Source organism: Aptenodytes forsteri, unplaced genomic scaffold, assembly GCF_000699145.1.
Source record: "Aptenodytes forsteri isolate BGI_AS27 unplaced genomic scaffold, ASM69914v1 Scaffold172, whole genome shotgun sequence".
Taxonomy (NCBI): domain Eukaryota; kingdom Metazoa; phylum Chordata; class Aves; order Sphenisciformes; family Spheniscidae; genus Aptenodytes; species Aptenodytes forsteri.
In genome coordinates, this window is record NW_008795018.1 from 13,490,762 (window position 1) to 13,498,360 (window position 7,599).

Genomic DNA, 7,599 nt, shown 5'->3' on the forward strand with positions numbered 1-7,599 from the left:
CCCCGGGCGGGCAGGGCCCCAGCCCTCGCATGCAGCCCCCGGGCGTCACACCGCTGTCCCCTCCCGTGTGAAGAAGCTGCCTGTGGGTTGGTACCGCGTCTCCAGCCTTGCCGGTGACCGTCTGGAAAAAGCCGCGGGCGTAGCCCACCCCAACAAAAGTGATGAAAATACCATAGTTCTTGAAAACACAGAAATGTGTGTCTGAGATTGAACATCTGGGAGCCCGGTCAGAGGGCGACTGGTGGCAATATGCCCAGAGGATCCCGCCTCAGAGGCCCAACAGCCACTGCTGGGGTGACCACAGGGAGAGGACACCTTCCAGTCTGGTAGGTCTCAATAAATACCACCCTCAATACACAAGGAAGACTAAGGCCCACACCTGAGAAGGGGGGAAAATGTCTTCCTAGGGCCTGAAGAGAACCCAGCTGGCAGACTGAGGGATGGCATTTGAATATTCATGTTGTCTTAAACTGTAGGCCTGCTCCCTGCGCACACACACAGGGAAGCAAAGCCAGTACAGGGAGCATTGCTGGGACTCGCTCTGGACGGGGGAGCAGCCTCAGCCTGAGCTATATTAGTGTGACATGGCCCTACGGAGATGCATCTGCCATCCCGACACCTGTCTCAGCCTGTGCCTGCCGGGGGATGCCATTCACTACTTTGGGCAGCATACATGAAGCCTCAGGCTTTCATTTCCAAAGCATGGTGACCATGGCCACTCTGTCCAAACACTTCGAACACAGGCATATACAGACAGAGGAATTCCAAAAGTGGGTCAGGATATATCTTTGAAATGCTACTTTGTCAGTCCTAAAAGATTTCAAGAGTCCAAGTCTACCTCCTTTAGGACGTGATAGGTCATCTCAATGTTTAAAACACCTAAGTGGTCTCAGTTCCCAGGCCTTCAGATAAAAATTAGTAGATGTGCCATACAAAAACTCGGTCTCTCTCCCTCTCCTCACCAAAGCACACAAGCAGATGTTCAGCTCTCAGCCTCAAAATACACGCCCACTGGCAACAGCAAATGTGTAACGTGCATGCAAAATGAGTAGTTGGCAAAACAGCACCATGTATGTGCTAGTAAGATCATAGTAAGTACCCATATTATATAGGCACAGGCACTTTCCATGTTCAAGTAGTCATAAATAGAACCCGATTTGGGAATCCTATAGTTAAAAAATATAGGTAGAAGAATTTACACACAGGATTGAACAACCTAGTTCAGAAGTTTTTGCCAACCTTATGCTTCAGAGGAAAGTGCAAGAAACTATGTAGTGGGCAAATACGGGATAATCTGAGCCTAAATTTCACCTTAATGTAACAGTTACAAGTTGGTTTAAACTATCTAGCTTTCCAAAACACTTTCTATATTTTCTATTTTAATTCTGGGTATTCCTGCTACCTTACTTACACTTTTTTTCCCCCCAAATTTCAATTCTCTCTTCAAACCTTCCTACCTTCTTGGCTTTGACAAAAACCACATAGTATGTGAAAAATGTTTTTTGTCTCATTTGAATTTGCCAACTTATGACTTCATTAACTGATGAAGGCTTTCTGATTTTAAATTATGATACACAGAGGAAGGCATGACCTGATCCCAATTCTTAATATTAGTTGTGATTTTTTAATACTTTTAGCTATCATTTGCCATTTCTCTCTTGAGATTTTTCCACAGCAGATTTGAGGGAACAAATCCTGCTTGCTTTCTGAAGTAAACCTTTTCCATTTTTAAATTGCTCCTTGGACGTTTTCCATGCTTTTGCACAGAATCTTTTGAAATTTGATAAGCAGTGTCTGATATAGTCTCATTAGAATTCTGTATTATTTTCCTTCCCACTATTTATTTGCTCAAACTTATTTTCCATGCTGCACAGAATCTTTTGAAATTTGATAAGCAGTGTCTGATATAGTCTCATTAGAATTCTGTATTATTTTCCTTCCCACTATTTATTTGCTCAAACTTATTGATTTTGGATGCACAAATTATCTGTAATGATGACCAGGTTTGACTTGAGTTGATTTAGTCAATTAAGAACTTACTAGTGAGGATAAGTAGCTCAATGTTTTTGTTCTAATATTGTGGTTTTCATTTGTGAGCATACAATTTCTCTTGCTATCACACTACCCATTCACCCAATTGATAAGAAATTTCTGAATATCCTCATAATCCTTTTTGGATTTGAATAAACTAAACATTTTGTGTCTTTGCAAGTTTTGCCATCCCACACTTGTCTGTGTTTCCCGGCCATTTATGAACGTGTTCAGCACAAAACTTATCACAGAACTGTCATAAACACCCCACTGATTTCTTTCTGCCATAATAAAGAAAACTTGCTCTTTGTTTCCATTTCCCATGTTTTGATCCATGGAGATGTTTCGCTCCTTAATCTGTAACTACTTCATACCCTTGGTAGTTCCTGTGTGACAACTTTTCAGCAGAGTTTTCAAAATGTGTTTGTTGTGTTAATATTTTTTTTTAATCTGTTTTTGTAATAACATGTTCCAGGAATTGCAATAAATTAGTTGAAATATAATTTCCTTTTCAAAAGTTTTCTATTGTTATTCTTTTAATCATGATTTCTGTCAATTTACCGTGTATATATTTATGGTTTACTAGTCTGTATTTTCTGAATCACTAGAAGATCCTTTATTTAAATTTGACAAAATGTCAGCTATTTTCAAAGCATTAAGTACAGTATCTGTGCTTAATTAGAAATGCTGTACTTTTATAGTGCCAAAATTATTTCATCTAATATTTCAACTTTGGCTAGCACCTTTTGGCCCAAAAAATCTCAAAATGATTCATAAGACAGATTTTGTCTACATACAGAAATGTAATCAATGGAACTGAATAGGCTTATACATTAATTGCATTATCTAAATCAGCTTTTTAAATCCATTATGACTGGCTTATCAACTTAGCTCAACTTTGCTGTTATTCAAGTACAGTCTGAAATCAAACTTCCTAATAAATTTTAAGATGGTCAGATCAAGGTCTTTTGTCTTGTAGGTGAGGTCATCATTATGTTTCGTATTCATTCTCAACTTTCACAGGCAGTTCTCCTTTATTCACTCTAGTTCCAAACCATCAACATTGCTATACTGTTATTACAAAAATGAATGGTTTTCCTGGCCTTCTTCATGATTGCTATTATCAATGTATATTTATCTTCTGGGTTCCTATTGCACAAGTAGATATTCAATACCTTATAAAGCTGAATGGGTTTTATTTCCAATCTGTTTCCAGAAATACAAGGTGAAGCTTTTATGAGAATTATTTTCTCATGCAGTGTTCTATAATGATTTCTTTTGTTACAGAATTTACCTCTCCAATATGGGAACATTTCTATGAAATGAAAAGTTGTGCTCTGAAAATACTATAATGACTTATCGGCTCCACTATCACAGGGGAAGGTCATCTACTATGAAACGCTGCAAGAATTACTTAGTATGAGCCCTGCAGGATCATGGGATTACCTTTATACTTCAGAATATTAAATGCCAGATGATAACTTAAAATTCTGAGGAAGGAGAATTTGTTAAAAAAATTAACAACTGAAATTCTGCTTGTCCTTCTGCCCTGTCTTCACTTAATGTTCCCAACACACCTTGCAAGAACAAAGTGTCTAGACAACACACATATATCGTACTTGCACACTATTTTAGGTTTATGGTATGTAGTAATCAGTGAGATATTCAAGGATAAATGCAAGAAAAAAGAATTTAACTGTGTCTAAATTGAACAACACAGTGTTTACGCACTTTTTATTTATTCATCCGGGTGTGTATGTCTATTATTTTATTTACTACTCTAGGAATAGGACAGAAGATGCTTTCAAAAGACATGGTGTAGAATGGATTCTGTAAATCTTGTGAGACCTAGAAGATGTCTTTGTATTTGGCACATCTGAAGCAGTTGGAGTTTTGCACTGCTACTGCAAGATAAATGGTTCATATTAAGCCTCTGACTGTACAGTTCAGTAGCCAGCGAAGGAAAACAGGTGTCATGAACATAGGTTGAAGTGGAAGTTTATATTTCTGTTATAAAAATACAAAAATTCTGGTGTGAACATTTAGAAGTCTTTGTATGAAAACTATTGATTCTATATATCTGAAAAGCACTGGTATATTTATTTTATATTCTGAAAAGCACCAGTTTGAGATGCCCTTGTGTATTGTTCTATTTAATCCTCTTCAGAAACAAAACTGTAACCCAAACTGCAATGTTGAAGGACACACATGTGTTAAAGGGAGATGACTACCCTGCTCATCTGAGTTTGGGTTATCCAAACTCAGTGTACTTTTTGCTATAATAGACTAATTGGATTCTGTACAATAGTTATTTTCTTTATGGGATATTTTGGGCTGTACCACTGTTTAACTATCCTGACATTTTGTTGCATTGCTAGGCTTGGATAGATTTATGTACAAACCAGTCCCACAGACCGTAATCTGTGCAGTCGGCACCCTTGCACACTACGTAGACTGGCTGTATCAAGAAGCTAACTCCACTCTAATGTTCTAATTATATAGATATACATATAAAATGCTCAAAACTTAAAATTAGTACCATTAACTTCAATGGTACTGTTCACGTGAGTAAAATAAAGTACATGTTGAAAATTAACTGCTAGCATAAGTAAGATATTCTCAAATTCCCTTCCCTATATTATGCAATAAATGTAATATTTTTCTTAAATAAAGAAGCTTTGCTACCTTGCCAACAGATATCAGGCAGATTTTTCACAGGGTTTCCCAAAACACACTTCAATAATATTAAAAATACCTTTGATTCTCAGTGTATATTTCAATCGTAACTTGCTTATGTGACACTACAATCTCTATACAGGAGACTGCTTCCATTATTAGTTTCAAAGCACACACAATCTTTGCTTGTTATTTAGTTTTATTTCAAGCCTTGCGTTAAAAAAGGCTCTTTATCAAGGGAGTAATGTTCCAATCTAAATCCCATTATGGTCAGTGGAAGTATTTCTATTTTCCTTCTTAGAGGAGTGGTGTAGAATGAAAAGGTTAATTTTAACCTCATCATTGGTTGAAAACTGGTCTGAGTTACCAGCAAGCAAAAGTGACCGTATTGGGTGTAGTCAGTTTGGCCACACTGAGAACAGGTGTTCGTGCCAAAAAAAGCACTAGGACAAGTGGTTCTCCATGGCAGTGTCAGGAAGCTGGCACAGAGTGATGCTCCTGCCAGCATCCCCAGGGACCAGTCCAGGCACCCAGAGGTCCCAGCAGCTCCCAGATTATCTGCTTCTTACAGGTATATCACTGTACATCACTACAAGCTTACTAAAGCAAATTGTATAAACACATTTTTGTGTTTGACTTTGGTGAACTTCTTATTATCCAAAATCGTTTAACAAAACTGCAGTGTAAACATATGAAATATTACTTCATGTGAGCTGGTTTGCAAATACTGCTTTGAATACAGAAAAGTTGAGGAAGATACAAACCCTTGTTTCTGGCATCTATATGTGCAAATATTAACTAGAAAGTTGCATGTTACAATTTTTAATGTGGTCAGGGCAAACTGAATTGTTTTATAAAGTTTATTATTTGAATACTTGCGTAGTTCTAAAGTCACAGGGATTTGAGGGAACTCCAGCTATAGGCTTCATATATTCCTACTTGCATACTTCATAAATATTAAGGCCAAAAAAGACAATTAAATAATTTTAGCCTGACTTCTTGTATAACAGAGGACACCAGACTTACTGTTTTGATATGTTTCATATATTCTCTTTATATAAAGAAACAGATAAGAATACCATAAGTAAGCCCTGCAACTTGGACACTTGCAAAATATTAGGACATGTACAATAAAATTATAGACAGGGAGTAAATCACTGTAGTCCAGTACTTAGAACATTTACGTGTGGCCTGTGACTGCGATAATTTTTGTCTTAATCTTATCATTGTATTGTTCTGCATTACAGCATCTGGTATGCCATCCAAAACATGTTGTACCTGTCCTGTCAAAGACAAAAGCTGTGATTAAATGGACTGCTGGCACTTTCTCTATTCTGAACCTTCTGCTTTTCCTTTGATTTTCTTTTCTGCCCAGCTTCCAGTTCTGAAAGCAATGTACACAGTGGACTATAACGAAAATGCAGTTAAAATAGAGGTCAGTGTGACTGATCCCTGAGACAACCGTTGGTCTTCATATCTGTCTCCTTGCTCAAAGTGCACTGGCCTGACTTTTTCCTGGAGTTGTATACCTTATCTTTACAGTGCAGCAACTAGCAAACTAATATGTGCTAAAATAAATGGGGATGCCAAGTATAATACTCCTCCAGTAACCTGGAACTGCAGCGGACTTATCCTCCATGGCCATAATGTTTTTGTCTTCCTCTAAAAAATACGCTTGTCTAATGCAGATGTGTGTCAGTTGAGTGATTGTAAAAAATATTAGAACTTCTCTAGCAGATTGTCATTTATAAGTTGCTGTTCCTAAGTACCCTTTCCTACTGGAAGACTATAGGGAAATGATTTATTGTCTATCATCAGAATCCAGAACTAACCTTGGTAAGGATAAACCCTTGTCATAATTTAAAAAATAAGTAATAAATTATATAAACAAACAACAAAATTAAACAGTTACTTAAGCAAATTCAGAAGTATGTCACATCTTTAAAATCCAGGAAGCGAGCTGCACTGGCAATTAACTGAATACATACCTTTATCACTTAGCAGTATCTGAACAACAGTACTATATAAAAAATGAAGCGTGCAAAGAAAGAATTGTCCGTACCAATCATCTCAGACTGTTTACTTTGGACAGAAGTAGCACATATTTTTAAAAAACACTCTACCTAAAACTTGCTATAAGGCTGTCTGGAGACAAGTCCTAAGTCAGAGAACTGCTGGGCAGATAAGCTCCTCTGTGAAATCAATGGAGTCAGACTGTTGCAGAGGCCATCTTCGGAAGGAGGTCTGAAATAGAACAGATGAATAATCCCCTGGACATGCCCGTTTTTCTTGATCCAGTCTGGTGAAGTACAGTCCCCAGCCATGCCTTCCCACCTCTTCCCTTGCCTGGGATCTAATTGCAAGGTGAGTCAGATGAGTGACATGATCCAACAGCAAACTTTCCGCAGTGAGGTAGTTTTCGTCTGGATCAGCTGATTGTGCAGCCACAAATGAATTGGATCAAATTCCAAATCTAATGAGAGAAATGTGGTGGCAGCACATAGTTGTGGGCACAGGGAGTGCAGTGTTGCTACATTCTTTATCAGCTGTAGTTACCCTGAAATTAGATGCAATTTGAGACTGTACCTTTGAACTAGATTCCTTACTTTTAGATAGCTAACTTAGGCAGCATGAGTGCCATTTCAAATGCAGTAGGAAATAATACAACCATTTTGAACTACATCCGCCAAAGGAAGCTTAACACACCTTTTTTTAATAGCATACTCATTATAGTACTCACACATAAGGTGGAAAAGCTGGTTTCTGTAGCCATCTGTGCCCGAGAGGGCGAACCTCACGCTTCGTGGAAGAGTGCTCTAACCACCACCGATTGCTGTGCCATGGAAGAATGCCAGAGCCATGGGACAGGGAAAAGAGGGAGATACAATATAA